Raw genomic sequence first — 23,607 nt, 5'->3', positions numbered from 1 at the left:
CCTGGATTACTGTAAGCAACAACTATCTCCTACTTAGTGCATCTACAACCCTGTTAGATTTTTCGCTTCTATTCTTCAACACAAATGTATAGCTCTGCAAGAACTCTGCCCACTTCATATGCCTCCGATTCAATTTACCTTGGCTATTTAGGTAATGTAACACTTGATGATTAGTATACAAAAAAAATTCCTTTGGCAATAAATAATGCCTCCATTTCTTTAAGGCCTGAACTATTGCATAGAACTCTTGATCATAAAAAGAATACTTTTTTTTTGCATCATTCAATTTTTCACTAAAATATGCAATAGGCTTATCTTCTTGGCTTAATACAACCCCAATAGCACTGCCACTAGCATCACAATCCACCTGGAACACCTTTCTAAAATTTGGAAGTGCCAACACAGGTTGTTCTCTCAACTTCTTCTTTAGTAATCCAAAACTTTTCATAGCTACCGCAGTCCATTTGAACTCTTTTCTATCCTCTCTTATTGTGTTAGTCAGGGGTGCACATATGCCACTGAAATTCTTAATAAAATTCCTGTAAAAACTAACCAGACCATGAAATGATCTTACCTCAGTAGCAGACCCTGGAGTAGGCCATTCCAAGATGGCTTTTACCTTCTCTGGATCCATTTTGAGACCTTCAAGTGATATAACAAACCCCAAGTAGACTAACTCCCTTTTTGCAAAGATACACTTCTTCAAATTAATTAACAGTTTCTCTTTCCTTAACCTTTCAAGGACACTACGAATATGCAATCAAATGTTCTTCCAAAGTCTTTCTAAAAATTAAAATATCATCTAGATAGACAATAATTTTTTTTCCTAAGAACTTCTTAAGTACCTCATTCATAAGCTGCATGAAGGTGCTTGGGTTGTTCGTCAATCCAAAGGGCATAACTAACCACTCATAAAGACCCTCCTTGGTCTTGAAGGCTATTTTCCACTTATCTCCTTCTTGTATCCATATCTAATGATAGCAACTCTTGAGATCTATCTTTGTGAAGTACTGACCTCCACTCAAGCAGTCCATAAGATCATCCATTCTTGGCAAAGGAAACTAATACTTGATGGTTATCCTATTTATAGCTCGAGAGTCTGTACACATCCTCCACTCTCCATCCTTCTTTGGTGCCAGTACTATAGGTACTGCACATGGACTCAGGCTCTCCCAAATCAAGCCCTTCCTCAATAGCTTTTGAACCTATATATTTAGCTCAGTTTCAATAGGAGTCATCTTGTGAGCAGCCTTGTTAGGAAAACTAGCTCCTGGGATTAAATCTATCTGATGACTAATTTGCGTTACCGACGGCAATCCTTCTGGAACATTATCAAAGATGATATCTCCAAACTCACCTAGTAAATCTAAAACTTCAAGTGGTATTTCACTACTACCTTCTTTATCTTTCCTAGGGATCAAAGCATAGCACATACGCTAATGTTTCATGCCATCTAAAAAATTCCTTCCATCAACAAGACAAATCCTAGCACTGCTACATACCTTTTCGCCTTCCTTTTTCATGGGCTTTAGTTTGTGGCAAACTCCATCCTTTGTTAGAGAGTATGTGTTTGTATGACCATCATGTACTGCATGCCTATTAAACTGCCATGGTCTACCCAATAATAGATGGCAAACATCCATTGGAATAACATCATAGAGAACTTCATCATGGTAACTCCCAATTTTGAACTTCACTAAACATTGTTCACTTACTAGGACCTTATGATCATCTTTCACCCAAGCAATTTGATAGGGCTAGGGGTGTTTCTCCCTCTTGAGCTTTATCTTAGAGACCATCTCCTCTAATACTAAGTTATTAGTGCTACCACCATCAATGATCACATCACAACATTTATCCTCACACTTGCACCTGGTATGGAATAAAATCCTCCTTTGTCCTAGTTCAATCTTGCCACTTAGTAGGACCCTTTCATTTACTAAAGTCTCTCCTCTTTTTGCATCCTTTGAATGAGATGATTGTGCATCCTCATCCACATGAGCAACCCTAGCTTGACCCTTAACTCTCCTATCTGTCCTTCCTTGTTGTTGAGGGCATTTAAAGGCACGATGACCTTCTTCATTGCAATGGAAATAGGTACCAGAGAAGCCTCCTCTTCCTTGTCCACATCCTCTACCTTTTCCTCTCTAATTTCCAAAGTCTTGATCATGGGAGCAATTAAAATCCTCCTTCCTTTGGTTCTTGCTAGTACCCACATCTTCATTTTTCTTTTGGGTTTCATTTCGACCTCCAGATGACCTACCACTACCCCTTCCTCCTTGATCACACCCTCTTTGTCTCCCTTCAAACCTTTTATTTAGCTTCTCTTCAACTCGTAGGGAAAATTGGTATGCCTCTTCAAAACTGGTCATTCTTACCAGACTTAATTCCTCCTGGATGCTAGGTCACAACCCACTGATATAATGAGCAACCTTCTCCTTATTTGCTTTTGCATGCCCTACTCTAATCAGAAGTCGGTAAAACTCTTCTGTATATTCTTGGACTAATTTTCCTACTTGCTTTAACCCATGCATCTTCTTAAACAAATCAAGCTCGTAGTCAACAAGAATGAACTGCTTCTTTAGTTTATCCACCATGCAATCCCACCTTGTGATCTTATCCTTTCCTCTTCTATTTCTTTCCAATTGAACCTCTTGCCACCAGATTTTGGCATGTCCTTTCAGTTTGGCCTTTGCAAACTTAACCCTATCTGGGTCCCTGATATCCTCATACTTAAAGTATTCTTCCAGGTCATTAATCCAGTCGATCAACTCATCTGATTTTAGATTTCTTGAAAATAACCCACATCAATTATAGGTCTTTTCCCAAAATTAGTAATGGTCCTAAAAAGTCTTTCCTCTGCCTGATTCAGAACTTCCCCGTCAACTTCCCCTTCTGATCCAATTTCTTCTTCTTCATTATCATCCTCACTTTTGTCACCGTCAGCAACGTTTGTTCCTCTATGGAACTCCTCCTGCAATGCTGGTACCTGCCTTTGGAGGGCTCTAACCTCCTTAGGATTAATAGCTCCAACCCTTCCACCATGCTCTCTTCATGGAGGCATCTTCTTAACTGAAACCCACAACCACATAGTCCTGGTGCAAATTCCCTCACAGTCAGTGCTCTGTCTACACACTCAGGAAAATCAGCTCTGATACCACTGATGGGGACACAACCCAAGCACATAATGGACACAATAGGAAAGGGAAAATTTTATTAACTATAAAAATATGCTAGTACACTTAGTACAAAGAAAAAAACTCCTAAATAGGCCCTATGGGCTTACAATAGCATAAAACTAGAGATAATTTCTTCTCCCAGTACCTTCTCTCAAACTCCACTCCGAACTACCTTTTACAATGCTAGAAATGTTCTTAAATAGACCTTGGAGGGTTAAGGATTAGGAATAAATTTTAGAAAGTGCTAGTTGGCATCCACCGACCAATCAGAAGGCTCTAGAAGTCGTATTAGAAGTCGGCACAAAATTAGAAGAATCCAGAAATGGTAACCGAACTTCTAGGAGGCATAACTTTTGAATTGTAGCTCCGATTGACGAACCGTTTACATTTTTGAAAAGCTCTCAAAGTGCTCTATAGCCCTATGGACAATATTTTCTTTTCCCCCATTTTTTGGCACTATTCAAAGTCATTTAATGCCCCTAACCTAACTTTGAAGCATTCTTAGGATGTCTCCAGAAATTGAAAAACTGCGATAACTTTCAAACTGTGGGGCCTTTTGACCTGATTCTTTTTCTAGAATGCTCTAAATTACAATGACAATCATCTGACCAATTTACACCTTCTAGTTCACCAAAATGATGGCTCAATTACATACTCCTATTTTTCTGGCATTTATACATATCCCAAGATGATTAAAAACTCTAACCCAGAACACTAATAGTGGAAGGGTGAGAGTTGGAACCTTTATTTGACCCAAATGGGTATCTAGAAATGAAAACACATGAAACAAAAACTAAGTCTAAGTACATTTTTTTTGGATGACATAAGATTGCCCTTATACCTCTGGATGTTCCTGTATTATGATCTTAACTAGAGATAGTAATCTAGGTCCTCTTTGATCCATGAAGTGCATAGCATCTTATTAATTAAGGATAATTAGTTATACATCCTAAAATAGGCACCCAAAAACTAGAAAAAACACAGTTTCAACAGCAAGGTTCAACTAGTTCAAACTTTAGCTCAATCCATCCAATCTCTATGCAATCATGAGGAAAGTTTATCCAATGTGTCTCCAACACATAACTAACCATGGAAATCATAGCTCCACCAAAATCCAAGCTTTATTCTCCTCAACACTTAACCAAAATCCTTCCAAATATGTAGGATTGTAGGAAAGCCTAGGATGCTCTTGCATCAACATGATCGATGATATTGGATACTCTATAGTCCTTTTGAGTAGAGAGATTGACCTCTTGGAAAAGAGTCACCTAGAAAATTGGATGGTAAGTTTCATAAAAATCATAAGAATAGAAAGATGCTAATTGATTGGGGTACAATCCCTAGTGACAACTTGGATGCGATGCTTATCTTAGTTAAGAATTACCCACAATTCTACATGACCTCCTATGTTGTGTACCTCCTATTTGCAAGACCAACTAATTATCCTAGTTTGGTTAAGAGAGGGATTATATAGAATGAAAACACATGATTGTACATAGTTTACCCCCAACTTGTGAAGAAGAAGCTTCCTTTCAAAAGCCAAAAATAAAGATTGGTTAATGATGGATTTATCATTTTTGTTATCCAGTTTGTCGAAGGGGACTATACTAAGAGAATGTTAGTGGAAGAATGAGTTAGATATCAGAAATAGGAGCTAATTTCATTTAGTTTAACACATTCTCCTATATCTAGATAGCTAGTACCCTTATATGCTTAAAGAAGCTCCCTCTTTATCCATAAAAAATGTTACTATTGGAGATAGCAAGACAACTAGCCTCTGTTTATGACAGGGTGCAAAAATAGCATAACAAGACATGGGTCTGGTTGATCAACATTGGATCCTTTGTGCTCAAATAGAAACAAGACATAACCAATTTCAACTATGAATGGGATCAATATCCCTTAGAGAGGATTATCTATCACCTTGCTCCAATTTTGACAATATTAGGATGGTAAACATCTTGTATGGAAATTTTTTGACCTAAGATGAAAACTGAAGATTACTAGATGAATTCTGCAAATGACAATGATGTCTAAATTAGGGACTATTGCACAATGAATCTACACCTCATATGAAAGGTACTTAATTTGGAGATATCCCTTAAGGCACAAAACAAAGATACTACCAATGTGATGGACCCATTATATAATAGGGACAAGATCTATGAATGATCCATTATGAATGCATAAATTGGTCAAGAGGAGAATGATGATATTCATCATAGGGTCCAACTTATTAAATAATTAACTAGGGAGTGGGTTAGGAAGCCTTTAGGCTTAGATTCAGTTCCCCAAGTTTTGACTTTGTAAGCCACCATTCAACCAAAGGAGGGTAAAGTAATGAAAGTTATAGTTCCTATGTATCCTATAAAGTCACTTGTAAGACCAAAGATAATACATTACAATGAGCAAGAGGTGGAGTACTTCCAAATTGAGAGGGTAAGAGGAAAAAGAGAGAGAGAATTACTCAACAAAGATTCCAACAAGAACAAATTCATCTAGAACTAGTCAAGCAAGAAGAGGCTCAAGCTAAGCAAGAAGAGTCACCAATACCTAACAGAGGCTAACCCATTTGTGCCAAAGAGAAATCAAACCAAGACAATTGTGGTAGGTGAGAAAATGATGAAGTTAAAGAAGAATAGTACTTTGTCACCTCAATGAAGTGTATCTTCATTGGCTATGGTGTCAGTGTGAAAGGTTACATGATTTGGAATCCAATTATAGAGAAATTTTTCTACAATAGAAGTGTGATATTTCGTGAGCTAAAACCTTTACAATTGATTTTTAGCCAAAGAAGGAAAGAAATAGAAAAAGAAAGTAGTTCATATTATTTTTATCCATAAGGAGGAAGAAATATGATCTCCTAATAGAACTATTAATGAGGAGAGCTCAAGTAGCTCTAGACAGGAAGAGATCTGATAGATATGATTATTCACTTGAAAGGTTTAGATATTCTTTATTGGATTCCAATTGTATATTTTTTGTTATTGCTAACATTGATGAGCCTATGATTATTAGAGAGGCTATGAGTATAAATAATGCATATTCCTAGATGGAAGACATGAATAAAGAGATGAAAGCATTGGAGAAGAATGCTACATGTGATCCAATACCTTTTCCTGAAGGATATAAATATGCAGGATGTAAATGAGTGTTCAAGAAGAAATTGGTATTAGATAACAATATTGAGAAGTATAAGGCACAATTGGTTGCAAAGAGGTATTCACAAGTGGAGGGAATTGATTATTGTGAAATATTCTCTCTTGTAGCAAAGATGACATCCATTTGATTGTTGTTATCACTTGCAACATCTTATGATTTTGAATTTGAGCAAATGGATCTTAAGACATCATTCCTGCATGGTGATTTGTAGGAGGAAATTTACATGTCACACTCATATCATTTTGTTGAAAAAGTAAAGAAAATCTTTTTTGTAAGTTGAAGAATTCTTTGTATGGTTTGACAGAGTCTCCTAGAATGTGGTATCAAAAGTTTGACACATATGTGTTGTCCTTATGATGAAGGGTGCTCCACTTAATACCATAATATCATTAAAAAAAATAGAAAAAATAACAAATTTAAGAACAAAATATGGACTTCTTATTTGTGCTGCAAATGCAAAATTACATAATTCATAAGTATAATATGCTAACCCACATGGGTGCCTTCATTGCAGTATTCTGCAAGACTAAGTTGTGAACTACCACCCATAGTTGTCCTAGATAATGTTTGGGCCTTTCTTAAATAGGCAATTTTATGCCGCCTGGGAAGGTTCTAGATTCTGAAACTTAAAACCTAAGGCTAACCAACCATAACAATACATATAGAGTCAACTAAATACATCTTTGACAAATTATTTTAGAAATTTTGGTAGCCGAACTTCTGAAGACCATAACTCTTGAACCATTGTTTCGATTGGCTATTATAACCACTTTTTAGAAATGCCAGCTCTTGATCTACATGTTTAGAACCGTGTAAGCACCCTTCTATTGAGTTTTCAGACCTCATTTAGGCACTCTAAGGCCTCCAACATTGAGCTTAAAAAAATTTTTGCAAAATTTTCCATTGAAAATCTGCAATAACTTCTCTAATACTTAAGCTAGAGCAATGTGCTTTTTATGGTAGGCTTATAACTCTAAAATGAATCTTCATGTAGAAAATGAGAACATTTCAAGCTCATATGAAAAACTTACTAAAAATAGCAAGTTTCCATTAATAGTAACCACCCCATCTACTAGTCCTTATTAAAATAGAAAAGACTGAAATGAAAATATTTTTGGGTGATGCAAGATTGCTCTTACACCTAGGATGCTCCTGCATCACCTTAGGATATTTGATATCTAAATCTGACAATTGCATATATTCTAAATCTGACAATTGCATATATTATAAATCTAAATATTGTCACATTCTTAACATAGTCATGTATGTGGCTGATAAGTTGCTTTTTGGGAATAGTAAAAGAATGATTTCAAATTTATATCCTCAATTAACAACATAGTTTGAAATGAAAGATCTAGGTGAAACTATATATGTTCTTTGGATTAAGATTGTTAGAGATAGAGCTAGTATAAAGCTTTGGATGAGCAAGAGGAAGCATGTTAACTGTATGTTGGATAAATCCAACATGACAACTTGCAGGCAGTTAGTTGTTCCAATATTGTATGGAATGAATCTTTCCAAGGAGGATTATTCAAACTCTCCTACAAAGAGAGAGGACATGTCTCGAGTACCTTATGTGAGTATTATTAGTAGTTTGATGTATGCTATGGTTTGTAAGAGTCCAAACATTGCCCAAGTAGTGGGAGTCCTTAGTTTATATATGGCTAGTCCTAGAAGGGTGCATTGGGATGCAGTTAAGAGAGTGTTCAAGTATCTGAGGGGTACATTTGAGTATTTCTTATATTTTCATGTAATATTATTGTATCTCAACATTCTATTTGTATTTTTTAGTATATGGCTATAGATTGGGTAGGTGATATTGACAACAAGAGGTCTACCAGTGGATGTCTTCACAATGTTTGATGGTGCAATTAGTTGGATGAGTAAGCGGTGGGTTTTCATTGTATTTTACATTATATGAACAAAGTATATGGCAGCTACTCATGCTTCTGAAGAGGCCATTTGGATTAAGAGATTGTGTTCTAATATTGGTTTTGATGTAGAACATATTATTATTCATTATGATAATCAGAGTGCTATACATTTAGCGAAGAATGCTACTTTCCATGCTAGAACAAAGCATATTGATGCACAATATCATTTTGTTTGTGATATGGTGGAATATGGAAAGGTGAAATTATAAAAAAATGGTACTTTGGAGAATATTGTAGATGCAATAATGAAGTCAATGAGCATAGAGAAGTTGAGATGGCATGTTGGTTCTATGGGCCTTGGGGTCTTGAGAAGGTGACTGAGTTTTGACTTTTGACAAGTCTTCTGCAAGTGGGAGACTATTAGGATAAAGGTTTCTTAATATTTGAGTCCAAACATGCTATATTTATTTATTTATTTTCTTTAGTCCATTTTAGAAGTCCTAAAGCTAAGGAGTTAGTGTCATAAGTTTCTATGTTGAATCAATGTAATGATTATGGTAGTTACTAGTTTAGTTGAAGAGTCATGGAGAGTTAATATTTGACAATTTATATGCATGGTGCAGTTTATTATTGACAAGTGCTGTGAGGTAGGTGTTACATATGGAATGGTGACCATTATGGTTGAGCTATTTTGGAAGTTTCTATGTGCAATGTATCATTGGTTTAACAAGTTGACTCCACATACCTCTTTGGTACTATAGATGGCTTAAGAAACTATAGACTCTTTCCACTTGTGTTGAGCTCTATAAATATGTAGCCCCTTAGTGCATTTTGTATGGTTGTTTAGATATCTTTTGAGCATTTATGTGCTAGATATTCTCTAAAATTCTCTATTGTTGTAATTTCTCTTGATGTGCATTAACTCAAGGATTGTATTGTGATTGTTGCTAATATTCATAATACAATTAAGTCTTGCTTTTGGAGTGTGGGTTTTTTTCTGCAAGGGTTTTCCATTTATATCAAGATGTGTTGTGAGTTTATTTTTTGAAATCTAATTTTGTATGTATTTATCTAGTTTGCAATAGTTTAAGGGTTTGTAAGAATTTTATTGCACCATCTCTCCTGATAGATTCAACATTTAGAAGCATTTCTCTACTTTGGATCCCTTTCAATTTTTTCAAAGTTTACCTTGTACTAAAGGTGGAACAATTGAATTTTAAATCATAGTTACTATTTCAAGCTTCCCTATTTGATCCCTTAGAAATTTGAGACTCCACTGCAACTCATAAATATTATTTGGATTATACAACATAGTTTTCAGTACATAATCTCTTTAAGAAAGTTTAAATTTGAATTGATATTTCAATTCTTTCAAGCGTCATCTGCAATCATTATCTTTACTCTATGCCCATTACTCTCCTTTGAACTCTACAAAAGCCTTATTGTGAGCTCAATTAGACAGTACTTGATGTGAAACCTTGATATATTTAGATCCCTTCTTTAATTGACATGGTTTGTGGTACATTTTTTTTGGGTGGGCTTCTTTGTCCATTTTCCCTCAGATAGGTCACATGTATTATAATATTTTTATTCAAAAATATTAGAAAAGATTTAAAGTTAGTGGACTGGGAACTTTCAATTTGACCATTGTCTCAGAGGTGCATCCTCTTTGTTTATTATTTATCCAAATTGGCTAGCTTTGGCATCATTGTTTCACTCTCCTTCATTAGTCTCCACTTTTTTTACCAGCAAAATTATCATCATTGTATTTTCTTGATCTATTTTCATTTTAGTTATTTTCTTTTTGTTTACTTCTAATCATTTAACTGTTTATAACATTTTCTACCTGCATTCACTCATTGTTTGTTGTTAATAAGCATAATAATGCCTTTGTAACATTTCTAATCATTTCCTATCATTTCTAATTATTTTTCTCAATTCATATGGTATATCTATGTTACATCCCAAATTTTGACCTAATTTGAATTATTATAGTCATTGAGTTGAATGGGTTTTCCTTTCCTATTCATGTGAAAAGGGTAGTTAAGTATAACCGTTGTATCCTATGAAATTGTTTAACTTTTAATGATGATGGTTGTTATCCATTATTTTTCATATGATGATGATAGTAGTTAGCAGTTGCTTGATTCAGAATTATGGTTATTAACTAAATTCCTTGTTAAATATCAATGTTAAATGTTATTATGGATTTATCATGGAACTTGTTAATATTGTGGAAAATTGTTGTATGAGTGATTGCAAGAGCAGACAAAGGGGAGAAGTATTGCTTAAAAGGATCTACAAAATGGGGTACTACCTTGGTCCATTTATTTGATCGACATGTATGACCTCTAACTATCTTGGTAAGGACCTAGTGACTTGTATAGCAAGATACAATCATTGGACACACATGAGCTATTAGATAAATATTAAAAATATTAATGATCTTAGCTTAATTAAAGTACATACCTTTATTGGATTATGGTTGACATTTTCATCACTTCAAATGTTATAATACATATTTATGTACGTGCACATAGATATAAAAAAAAGGTGACACCATAGTATTATTTTTGTTAGTGTAGTTTTTTTATTTTTCCTATTTTGCTAGGTTTTTAATAATCTCGCTTAGGTTAATAAAGCATGTCTTATTAGGTGAATGGTTGTGAGGTGTCACCTTCCTACATGTGAGCATCCATTAGCTATCTTGGGAAGATACTTTTCTATCTTTAGTCTGATTGATGGTTGCTCCTCATTGGTTGGTGTTGCCACCTCCTCCCTCTTCCTAGCCTATATAAGCATGCTACCTGGCTTGTATTTGCATCTCTTATTTTTGCATCCTCTTAATGATATTTTGCTTCCAGCATTTGCATTACTCTCTTGGAGACTAACTCTATGATGCTATTTTGATTTTGTATCATTTGCATTCATAGTTTAGATATTTACTCTTTGCACTAGTTTTCTGGGTTATTAATCTTTTCAGATTCTAACAATTTTTATACAAGATTTTATCTATTTAATACGCACATTTAAATGTGTGTACAAGAAGATAAAATAATCTTTCAGATGAAACATGTATGTAGATATACATATTTAAAAGGTATGATCTTGGATAAACATTTAATATGGTGCCATCTTAATAAAATATATTTGCGTGCAAGTAAATAAATATGCTTATAAATTATCCTTTTGATTTATAACCTTTAAGTTCTTTTCCATATTTATTTATTTCCTTATAAGAAGCTAAAATGTACACTCGGCATATGATATTGGTGATTCAAGAAGACAAATATTTTAATCGTTCAAGAGTTATGGCTTCTTAGAAGCCTTTGACATTTTTGAATGCTTCCTTATTAATGGAAGTTTGGAAAGGCCAAAGACATTCTTCTTTTCCCATAATTTTACCTATGACATTCTCTTATGTTATTTCCTTCTTTTACCCTTTTGTTGCAAGTGATTTAGACCAGTTGTAAATCATATCTACTTTGATTTTTTTTTGCATTTGGATTTCTCATGTCTAAGAAACTAATTGCTTATAATTAAGCCAAGGCTCACATCTTTTTTTTCTTCAAACCAGGTTATGTGGTCAGCTTTCCATTTTCAAATTGCTATATGTTATTAAACTATTTTGAAGTTATAATAGAAAGGAATTTCATGTCCCCTTTTCAAATAATTAAAAAAGAAAATCTTTGCTAAGGAAGGCAGGCCCAAGAAAGTGAAGTTTCGGAAAAAGGGGGTTAATCTTTGGAAACCGTTGGACTAATAAATGAAAATTATTATTAAAATAAGTTTCATTAACATCTCTTGGATGTGAGTTACAGTTATGCCCTCTTTTAAGGGGTTTAGAGGCATTTTGGGCTCATTCCAGAACTTGATTTTTGCTCATTCTTTGTTATTCTTCAGAGGCTGCCAAACCTGTGGAGAAGGAGACCCAAGAACGGGAGTTTGCAGGTTTCCAGGGAGACCCAAGAACGAGAGTTTGTAGGTTTCCAAGAAGGCTAAGGATGGGAGTTTGAAGCCATTCCATGTGCATGCTCATACAGAGTATGCCTTTGTGCTGAACAGTGCAGATTTGTGAGTTTCCGGGTGTGTTTTTGTATGAGTTTGGTGTTTACAGTTGAGTATTTCATATCAGTTTGGGTTGCTGCTGTATATCAGACTTTTAAATGTTAAAATAGAGTTGAATATATATATTGGGACGTGATTAAACTTCTGAGATAGACTATTAGTATTTTTGTGATGTTTTCGGGCATATTTTGTGCTATTTCGGGAGCCCGATGAGCATAGTTTTGGTCCTACATTTTTGAGCTGTTGTGTAAAGGCTATACGGATCTGGAAATGTCAATTTGTAGGCTGTTATGCTGCTGAAAGTTCTGTAAAAATTTCCATTTTCAGATTCATTAATAATTTGTGAAGCTGTGAAGCTTTTAGCACTATTTTCAGCATACCCGATTTGGGGTTTCTTGAGAAATTTGGAGGATCTTTGTGATATTAGTTGTTTGATCTTAAAGATCTGATTAAAGGTTGGAAATATCATGAAAAATCAGAAAAGGGACATTTCAGTGGTATCAGAGCCATGATCTTGCCAGCCTGAGGGTTTGTAGAAGTTGCAGGTCAGTTTTGACAACTACCCAGATCTTGCATGTCAGTTTTGACAACTACCCAAATATTGCATGTCATAATTTATGGTTGCATGTTTCTTCTAATCAGCTGCATGTTAAAATTTATGGTTACTTTCTACTTCTAATAATTTTCATGTTAGTTCTTGGTGAATTTGGTGGTTGTAGAAGTTTGCATGTCAGTTTTGACAACAACCCAGATCTTGCATGTCAGTTTTGACAACTACCCAGATCTTGCATGTTAGTTTTACAACTACCCAGATCTTGCATGTCAGTTTTGATAACTACCCAAATCTTGCATTCTACTTCTAATCATATGAATGCTAGTTCTTGGTAAATTTGGTGGTTGCATGTTGCTTCTAATTAGCTGCATGTCAAAATTTATGGTTGCATGCAACTAAGTGAAAGAGAAAAAAGATATTTGCAGCGAGAAAAGAATAAAGAAATTTTGATCAAACCTCCAGTTGAAAGTAAAAGTAAAAAATCCAAGGAAGGGAAAAGTATGGCTGATCTAGATGAGATGGCAAAGAAATTCTTCCAAGACATCCAAAATTCTCAGAAGCAAACAGTGGATAGTTTGGCAGAAACTAGAGAGGCTTTGCGAATATTGACAGCAAAACTACAAGGAGTTGCATCTATTAATGAGAAAGGGAGCACTTCAGAGGAGCCAATAAATCTGAAATCCACACCATCTAAATCAACCAAAAATATTTTCTTGCCTGCAGATGAGCCACCAGTACCAAATCCAGCCATTAATCCTATGGAAGAGGTTACAGGTAACTTGATTACATTAAGAGCTACTTATAATGGCTTAGATGATGACGTTCGTAGTTCAGTTCCTTTTAGAGAATATGTGGATATGATGAACACTTTGATGCCCAAGAAAGAGTATAGAAGGGAGCATGACATAAGTGGAAGAGAGCTCAAAAATAAAATAAGCAAGTTTATAGCACCTACTTTTGATGGAACAAATAAAATTTCAGCTAGAGCATGGCTACAAAAATTACAGACCTTCTTCACACTTAACCCCATGAAGGAGAGTGATGTTGTTCAAATTGCAAGTCTACACTTGGAAGATGCAACCTATGATTGGTGATATCATGGAATGACTACTCAAGGTCATGATCAGGTAACTACATTTGATGATTTTAGTCAAAGAGTGATAGATAGATTTGACCTCAAGGATGATGATTATGAGGATGTTGTTGTGTATGATGGTGAGATACCTGGTGTAGATGAGTAGACATTGACCATTCATGACTTTTCTGAGAGAGAGTACCAGGCACAGTTAGATGCTTCGTCACATGAGGTTGAGGCTAGTAGTACTTCACATGATTTATCCCGCCAGCTGAAGGTGTGTGAAGACAGTATTGTCACTACATTATCTCATCATGACAGCTATGTGGAGTTAGTTGGTATTGGTCATATTACTCAAGTCAGGATTTTGCTTGAGTTACCAGCTAATTCTAGTTTACAGATATGGACTCGAGATTCTTATATTGGCATTTGGGGTTCAGTTGACTGTAAATCATTAACACTTTTTGGTAGTAGTGATTGTTTGGGTGCTACCATGGATTTGATTAGCAGATTGCACGGTGTTGTCTTTTCTTATGCCAGGAGCTTATCCGATGTTGGTATTAGTTTTTATACACCGGTGTTGGGCTTTGTTCATATATCTAGTCAACCATACTTGCTGGAATGTGTTGATGATATTTCATATTTGGCAGTGTGTACAGATGAGTCCCAGGATCATATTGGCATTGATGACATCTAGGAGGATGTAGTGGGCAGTTTTGAAGACTTAGTTTCCTTGGGTATAGAGGAGTTGGACAGTAGTGCTAATGTTTTTGATACTTCGTATGTTGATATGAGCTTTAGATTTAATTCACAGGGTATGGATTGTAATACTCTAGAGACTAGTGACTTTGAGGATACTCCTTTAGACAGTGCATCAGAGGAGGTTTGTAGGAGATAGTCAAGCTAGTGCCATCATGTGCCTAATCAGTTAAGAGTTAGTGACCAAGACATTGCTATCGCTTGCTAGTATTTTGATGCTGCTCGTCAGTTGTTAGCAGTTTATGGATGGGGTTCTCCTACTAGTGATGAGCAGGAAGGCAGTTATCTTTCCTTGATAGAGATCCACTCTTTATGGGAGGCTATTCAGATTTTGAGATAGAACTATATGCAGTTGGTAGCTGACAGAGATTATCTTATGGAGTGGGGCAGTACAGCATATGATGCATTGTTGGCCAAGGAAGATGAGGTGAGTGAGCTTACTGAGCAACTTGAGGTGACTTCTGAGATTCTTGAGAGTACACAGTTGGCTTTCAAGGAGTCACAATTTCATTTGGCTAAGGCGACCATGGAGTTAGAGTGGCTAAAGTCTTTACCTGATTATATACAGTCACAAGCTATGGTGTTTGGTGATCCAAGGATGTCCATGGCCGAGATTTTCAGAGATAGTGGAGATGGGGATGCATCCATCCTTGATACTAACATTGGCATATCAGGTTCATTCCCACTAGAGTCAGGTTCAGTTGAGTTGGGTTTTGTAGCAGATTGTTGTATGCCTGACATGTTGGTGGCCTCTAGTACTGATGGCACAGAGACTAGAGATTTATCAAAGATCATGTGTGATGTTGGTGAGTCGGCAGTTGGCATGGTTCCTACTAGTAACACTACTCCCTTGGTGATATCTTCGGAGGTAGTAGTTAGTTCCAACATGGTTAATGATCAATGTAGTTAGTTTCATCTGGATTACAGTCTGAGCCACTGACTAAGATTGGTGCATTCTATCGGCATTACACTGTGAGGTATGCTCATCTATTTACCTTTGATGACCATGTTGATGAGATGATGATACAGAGATGTACTTTGGTTCCTAGTGCTTATCATCAGTTATGGGATAGTTTGATGCCTCAGGATGAGAGTTGTGATGGGCATGACATGGTGATAGGTCCTACAATTGACAGGTTGATAATACATGACTTAGAGCAGGAGTTTTGGAGTGATGCTTTAGCAGGTGTTGTTATTGATTCTACTTCTTTGGCTATGACATCTCTTGACTTAGCTGGTGATCAGTCACAGTGGGTTGTATCACTTCTTCATGGTGAGCTGTTGACTGAGGTTGGTTTTTTTTATCAACATTATATTGCAGGGTATGTACATCAGTTAGCATTTGATCCTTTTGCTGAGGAGTTGATGGAAGACAAATTTGGTTTGGATTCCATTTATTACTCTTTATCTTGTAATGTCTTTTCACCATCAACAGTGTATGGGAGTTATGGTTATGAGATAGTGGCCGATGATTTGCAGAGTTGTGTTGACTGCAGGAGTTGTACAGTGTGTGGATTCTCCATACTTGGTACAGTTTCATTCGAGAGGGTTCACCATTGTTGCAGAGTTGGATTGTACATTCCATATAGGCCAGTGGGATGCGTTGATGGTATTTACTGTGTTGGTAGTTTGATTTGTCCACTTTACTTGAGTTCTGATGTTCTAAGAGTTTTTTCCTCATGGGTTTTTGATTGTGGTAGTGGTGATTTCAGAGTTTGGTTGAGCTATAATTGTCAATTTGATTATGGATTCCTCTTGGTCATATTACAGAGGATATTGTAGGAGCCTGTGTTAATTGGTAGTAGTATAGTTCATGACTACATTTGGGATCCAGGTGGATTGATTGGTTTATTGTTCAACCATTGCTTGAGGACAAGCAATGATTGGGAGGGGAGGACTTGTCATGTCCCCTTTTCAAATAATTAAAAAAAAAAATCTTTGCTAAGGCAGGCAGGCCCAAGAAAGTGAAGTTTTGGAAAAAGGGGGTTAATCTTTGGAAACCGTTGGACTAATAAATGAAAATTATTATTAAAATAAGTTTCATTAACATCTCTTGGATGTGAGTTATAGTTATGCCCTCTTTTAAGGGGTTTGGAGGCATTTTGGGCTCATTCCAGAACTTGATTTTTGCTCATTCTTTGTTATTCTTCAGAGGCTGCCAAACCTGTGGAGAAGGAGACCCAAGAACGGGAGTTTGCAGGTTTCCAGGGAGACCCAAGAATGGGAGTTTGCAGGTTTCTAGGAAGGCTAAGGATGGGATTTTGAAGCCATTCCATGTGCATGCTCATACAGAGTATGCCTTTGTGCTGAACAGTGCAGATTTGTGAGTTTCCGGGTGTGTTTTTGTATGAGTTTGGTGTTTACAGTTGAGTATTTCATATCAGTTTGGGTTGCTGCCGTATATTAGACTTTTAAATGTTAAAATAGAGCTGAATATATATATTGGGACGTGATTAAACTTCTGAGATAGATTATTAGTATTTTTGTGGTGTTTCCGGGCATATTTTGTGCTATTTCGGGAGCCCGATGAGCATAGTTTTGGTCCTACATTTTTGAGCTGTTGTGTAAAGGCTATACGGATCTGGAAATGTCAATTTGTAGGCTGTTATGCTGCTGAAAGTTCTGTAAAAATTTCCATTTTCAGATTCATTAATAATTTGTGAAGTTGTGAAGCTTTTAGCACTATTTTCAGCATACCCGATTTGGGGTTTCTTGAGAAATTTGGAGGATCTTTGTGATATTAGTTGTTTGATATTAAAGATCTAATTAAAGGTTGAAAATATCATGAAAAATCAGAAAAGGGACATTTCAAGGAATATGTCCATGAAAATTTCATACATTACTTTTGAATTGCAAATCAAAAGGATATTTGATAAGTCTAATCTCTCTATGTTGAGTCAAGAGAAAATGTGCATGAGAGAAAATGTGCATGACATGTTCATACATCTTTTTTTTACTGAAGTATATCCGAATCAAATTATATTTCCTTGCAAGCCCATTAAGATCATTTTTCAAGTCATATAAACTGTGATATGACATACCAAAATATGTAATATTCTTACATTTGCTGAGGTTCAACAGGAAGAGTTGGATTATTCTAACACCTGGGACTCATCCGACCGTATGGCCAAGGAAGAGGGTGAAGAGGTGAGAGAGAAATCTGCAATATCATGAAACATAATTAGATGTGACATAACAAATATATATAATATTTTTTAAAATGAAGCATATGATAACTCATGCATGTCCATATAAATTGCTTCCTATTGTCAAGTTGAGCAATGATGATCAAGTATTTAAACCCATCCAAAAATCTTGGCCAAGGTCATTAAAAAGACATGCTTTCCTTCTTAATATCAAAAGATGTTGGTTGTTCCAGTTATTTAGACATGTATGTCCATAACTATGCAGACATTCTAAACACTGTATTGCTCGGATGGTTGGACTAGTGGTAGCCCAAGCCTAGCCCCAGGGTAGGGAGGGTCTTTGTTTTCAAAAGATTGTTTGGGGATGAATATGGTCCGCTATTGGGAGGTTAAGCCTAAGTCAATTCTTCACCTCTTATCTAAAAGCTGAGACTTGCACAACCAGTTGAAGACCCACCAATTACTTTTAGTATGTTCTTTCTATGTCCCTACAATGCATTTTTTTTTTCCTCTTACATCATAGTAAAATGGTAGCAATGTACTTACTTGTTTACAAAGAATGTTAGAAGATCCTTATTTTAGTTAATTGTTATTTCAGTTAATCATTATTTCAGCTAATATCTCATGAAATGGATCTTATGTTTAGAAGTTAGTTGATTAATTAATTTATTTCCTACTTGAAATCAATTATTAGTTCTGTTAGGAAAATTAGTTTGTTACAATCTATTTTTATATCATCTCACCACTTTTGTTTATCTCTCATGTTTATTTAAAATCTTTTTAAAAAAAATCTATTTAATTCCACCTAATTTTGAACTATTTCTATTTGATAATTTTTTTCAAACAAATTTTCGATCTAAATTTATCATTAATTTCATCTACTATTCTGTCACTTTTTCTAAAGGCCATTACACTAATAAGCTGATAGTTATTTTGTATAATGTGAAGTGCGTCTATGACCTTGGTTGGAGTAGGCCTATATGTGAATCTAACTCCCAAGTATTGATGCACCTGTTGTTAGTTGGAAGTTAGCTTTGATTGTTGACTAGATTCATAATCTATGTGCTTCTTTGGAGTTGTTACTTTCACTCCTAGGGAGTTGTATGAGTGAATATGCGGCCTCTGTTAACACACACACTTCAACATGGTCATTATTTGCGAATTCATCCTGGAATGAACATGGGATTGTTCACCCAAGATTTTCCCTACAAGATGACCTGTTGCCTTCTATCTAAAGGGATTTTGCCTATTAATATCCTCAGAATTGAGGTGTAGGCAACTAGACCCTCTAAGAATGAAGGATTTGAGAATGCAATTAATCTATATGAGTATGCAAATTAATCTAGAATAAAATATGTGTTTAATCTAAGAACATGTAAAAGAAATTATACTAAATGTACGCATATTAAATCTAGATGAGATTAAGCTAAGAAATGTATGAAAGATAGCAATGAGATATGTGAGTGCAAAATATAGCAACAATTCGATACTTCTTCAATTCAACCTCTCAAAATGAAGAAATGAGGGTCTCTTAAATAGATTTTCCTGGAATCCATCAAAGGTTGAGATTGATTTCAATCAACGATTAGGATTGAAGATGATGTTCAGTTAAAGTGGAAGATTCCCAAATTAAAGGGAGTTAACTAACTCAGATCTGAGTGTAAGAGTCAGTCAACTCAGATAAGCTTTAGTGTGAGAGTAAGTGATCTGGATCACTTCTAATTTGATGAGTAGTTATCTAGGAATTTCCATTTTTGAACTGAAGAGAAGAATCAGAAAGAATATTTATTTAATAAAATGAGATATGCTCTCATAAATACCTTTTCTATTTAATTAAATAATTTTATTTAATTAATTAGAGAGACTTTTCTTATTTAATTAAATAACTTCATTTAGTTAATTAGGAATGGCTTCCTATTTAATTAAATAACTTTGCTTAATTTTTTAAATTTTTTTTTAAAAGAGGGGTAAACGCTTTGACCTGGAGCTATGAACCAGTGAGACCACAAATGGGGGACCTCATCCCCATTAGATTTGAACCTTGATGGCAAGGATAACCACTCAACAACTTAACCATCACAACATGCCACTATTGGCAACTTTGCTTAATTAATTAGAAGTAGCTTCTCCATTTAATTAAATAATTTTTTTAAATTAATTAGAAATACCTTCCTCATTTAATTAAATAAATCCTTTTAATTAATTGAGATAGGCATATTTATTAAATTAAATAAATTTAATCTTGTAGTACATTAGCCTTAAGAGATAATTTAATTTAATAAAGTATGAATACTTTAGATTAAATTAAATTGAAATCAAATAGGTTGAATGTGGCTAATATGAGTGCGTACTATAGGGATTAAATAATGAGCATGATGAATGCAAATTAGGATTTTCTACATCTGACAATTAAGTCAAGTAGCGAGTAGCAGAATGAGAATTGCCTATTAGGATAGGTTTTAGAATTGATCAAAATAGACCAGAATTGGTGATCATGGCAATGAGCCAATTTTGGGGTATTACATTTTTCCCCTCTTTGAATGAATGTGCGAGCAACATGTTCAATTCAAAGAAAATCAAAAAGCATGATGCGAGGATCAAGAAATGAGATTGGTTTAGAAAATGATGATATGAAGACCAATTGAAAAGCTTTTAAGGACCATCTCTAGAACAGAGCTTAATCCCAAGGAATCCAAGTAGAATACCTAGATACCTAAAATTGATAGCATTTAAAAGGTTTCTTCATAATGAAGTTTGACCTTTAAGGATCTAGTTAGAACACCTAGATACTCGAGATTGAAAGCATTTAAAAGATTATCTCCAGAACAGAGCTTAACCTTTAAGGATCCAGATAGAGCACCTAGATACCTGAGATTGAAAGCATTTAAAAGATTATCTCCAGAACGGAGCTTAACCTTTAAGGATCTAGATAGAACACCTAGATACTTGATTTGAAAACATGTAGCCAAATCAAATTATAAGTCCTAGAATCATCCCCAAAATGAGGCTTGATCCTTAGGAGTCGAGGTTTAGATTGTCTCGATACCTGTAATCAAATGATGACAATGATGAAAAAGATGCTAGAAAGAGGGAAACAAGATGTCCCTAGTGGTGAGATGTCCCGAATGATGAGGACATGAGATGGGAACAAGATGCCCTTGGCAATAAGTATTCAATGATGTAATCATCCTGCCCCCTCAGGAGCGAAATCGAAAGATGACACACCAAAAATGTGACATAAAGCAGCAAAAGAAATCTAAGATTCAACAGAATGTAGAGGAAATCTAAATGATCAGAAGAAAATTTAGAGTTGATTTGGCATGGTTTTGAGGTCTAGAAGACTGAGTTTGACCAATAGTTGACCAAATTTTGCCACAGTTGACTTGAGTTGACTATTTCAAAAATAAAATTTGAAAACATGAAAAATTTGGAGTTGAAAAGATTCCAATAATCAGAAAGTATCAAAAAATTAGACTACACAAGCGTTCGATCACGTCGGTCCCAAAATTTTTAAAATGCATTTTTGAGGCAGTGAAGTGTGTCAGATTTTGAATTGGATCCCGAAAATGGGTTCAAAGTAGCCAAAATAGCCAAGAGGGTGATTGATTGATTATTTGTACAGTCATTAAGAAACATGATACTTTGAAGAGATCAACAATCCCTCATCACAGAAGGTGAAAGTAGATTTGCAATTGAATCACATGCTTATGTAAGTGAAGTATGTAATGCAAGACTTATGTTAAATGCAACCCTAGGTCTGGTTACCAAGCCTTGACAATTTATCATCATTGGATATAGAACAAAGCTCATATGTTATACAATTACCACTGACATTACAATCATGGGAATATGAGTAGAACATATGTTATAGATTTGTCAAGATTAAATGTAAGCATTCAAGGCACAAGAAGCCAAAATGACCAGAACACTTATCCCTTTTAATGTAGCAAGTTAACATAAGCATCAAAGCATAAACACTAGCTAGGATGACCTGAATGTTTCTTGCATGATAGGAAAACCAAAAGCACGAAAGATCCTTCTTATGCTAAGCAATCAATAAATAGTATGTTCGCAACGACCTTTGCATCCGTATCCGCAGACAGAAGTGTGTTAGATATACTCACAGTGACCCGTACGTTCACTTAGCAGGACGAGTATCAGTATTTACTATAGCATGAAGAGTTCACTCCAACAAAAAAGGAGAAGAACTAATGTTATTAACATATTCTAATAAAAGGATTCAAGGTACACACGACTATCCAATACGAGATGAAGGCTCTTATAGTGGACACCCCTTTTATAGGAATAGATCAACATATTGGAACTAAACTAAAGATAGAAAGCAAAGAAAAGATCATGCCCCTAGTCATTACTTTTCTAGTCTAAGATGACATCATTGAGTTTCTCGAGGAGATATGATAAATCAAAACAAAGCAAACAAAGAAAATGCTTAGCATATCCAAACAAGTATATCATTTTTGAGTTCAATATTTTTGGCATTGAGGTCAAGTGTTAGTGTCTAGAACATGTTTGAAAGAAATATCTTCAATAGGGTGACGAAAGTAAGAAGAAACAGTTAGAATGACTGGTGACTGAGGTCAAAGAGGAATCTTCATGATGAAGAACCTAAGAAGGACTAAGCAATAGTAGATGGACACAACTAGAATGACTGGTGACTGACGCAAGAGAGATCTTCCATAAAGAAATTTGAAGATGTGACCCAAGAAATAGTAGGCAAATACAGCTAAAACAACTAGTGATTGTTGCAAAAGAGATTCTATAAGGAGAATCTTAAAAATGAGGGACACTAGCGACAGTAGGAAAACACAGCCAGAATGACTCGTGACTATCGTGAAAGAGATTCTATGAGGAGAATCTTGAAATGAGTGATACTAGTGATAGTAGGTAGACATAGCCAGAATGACTGATGACTATCACAAAAGAGATTCTATGAGGAAAATCTCAAAAAGAGTGACACTAAAGGGGAATGGCCCCAAACTGTGACAAGACTCAATCCATGGATACATGACCAAAAAGCAAGAAATGTAGTAAAGCAACTGTACAGAGAGCTAGAAGATGTGTTGCCAGATGGAGCATTGGGAACAAGAAGCACCTATTTACCAGGTTTTCACCTTTTTGGTAGAAATTTCTCTTTTTTTCTACCATGATGCTTGTTTCTAGGTTTTCACCAATGGCACTTTTCTTGTTTTTTTGAATTTTTTTGTATTTTTCTTTTCTTTTTCTTTTTTTTTGTATTTTTGAGATTTTTCACTTTTTTTGGTGTTACCAAGGTGCATATTGCTAGGTTTTCACCAGGGTAACAATTTTTTAAAGGAATTTTTCAATTTTTAGATATTTTTAATTTTTTAGAACTTTGTCAGAGATTACTAGCTCTCAAGAAGGATTACCTTGATTTTGTTCCAGTGTCTAGCAAAGTGCAAGATAATATGTAGTAGCAAGCTGGTGGATAAGTGGAGATCGATAGGCAAGGAGTATGAAGCGATGAATGTTACCCTCAAGGAAAGCCTTCACAGGATTACCCAAGCTAGGGAAAAGGATATAACAATATAAGCTCATGGTGTAATGAAGGGTATCGTGTAAGTAATCCAAGAAAATGACCATGTTAGGAGATTGCTAAGAACTGAGTTTTCTTCTTTCTTTCATTGATCAAGACCAAAGGGTTAACTAAATAGGACATAAAAGTTTGTTATGGAGGTTATGAGTGAATGACTTTAGGAATGAGGACATCTGAAGGATAAGCAAGATCATGGTAGGATGTCATGGATGGAAG

This window comes from Cupressus sempervirens, chromosome 8 (genome assembly GCF_028749045.1).
Source record: "Cupressus sempervirens isolate cs-2001-9-10 chromosome 8, ASM2874904v1, whole genome shotgun sequence".
NCBI lineage: Eukaryota > Viridiplantae > Streptophyta > Pinopsida > Cupressales > Cupressaceae > Cupressus > Cupressus sempervirens.
The sequence above is the reverse complement of the archived record's forward strand: the minus strand, read 5'-3'. Positions refer to the sequence as shown.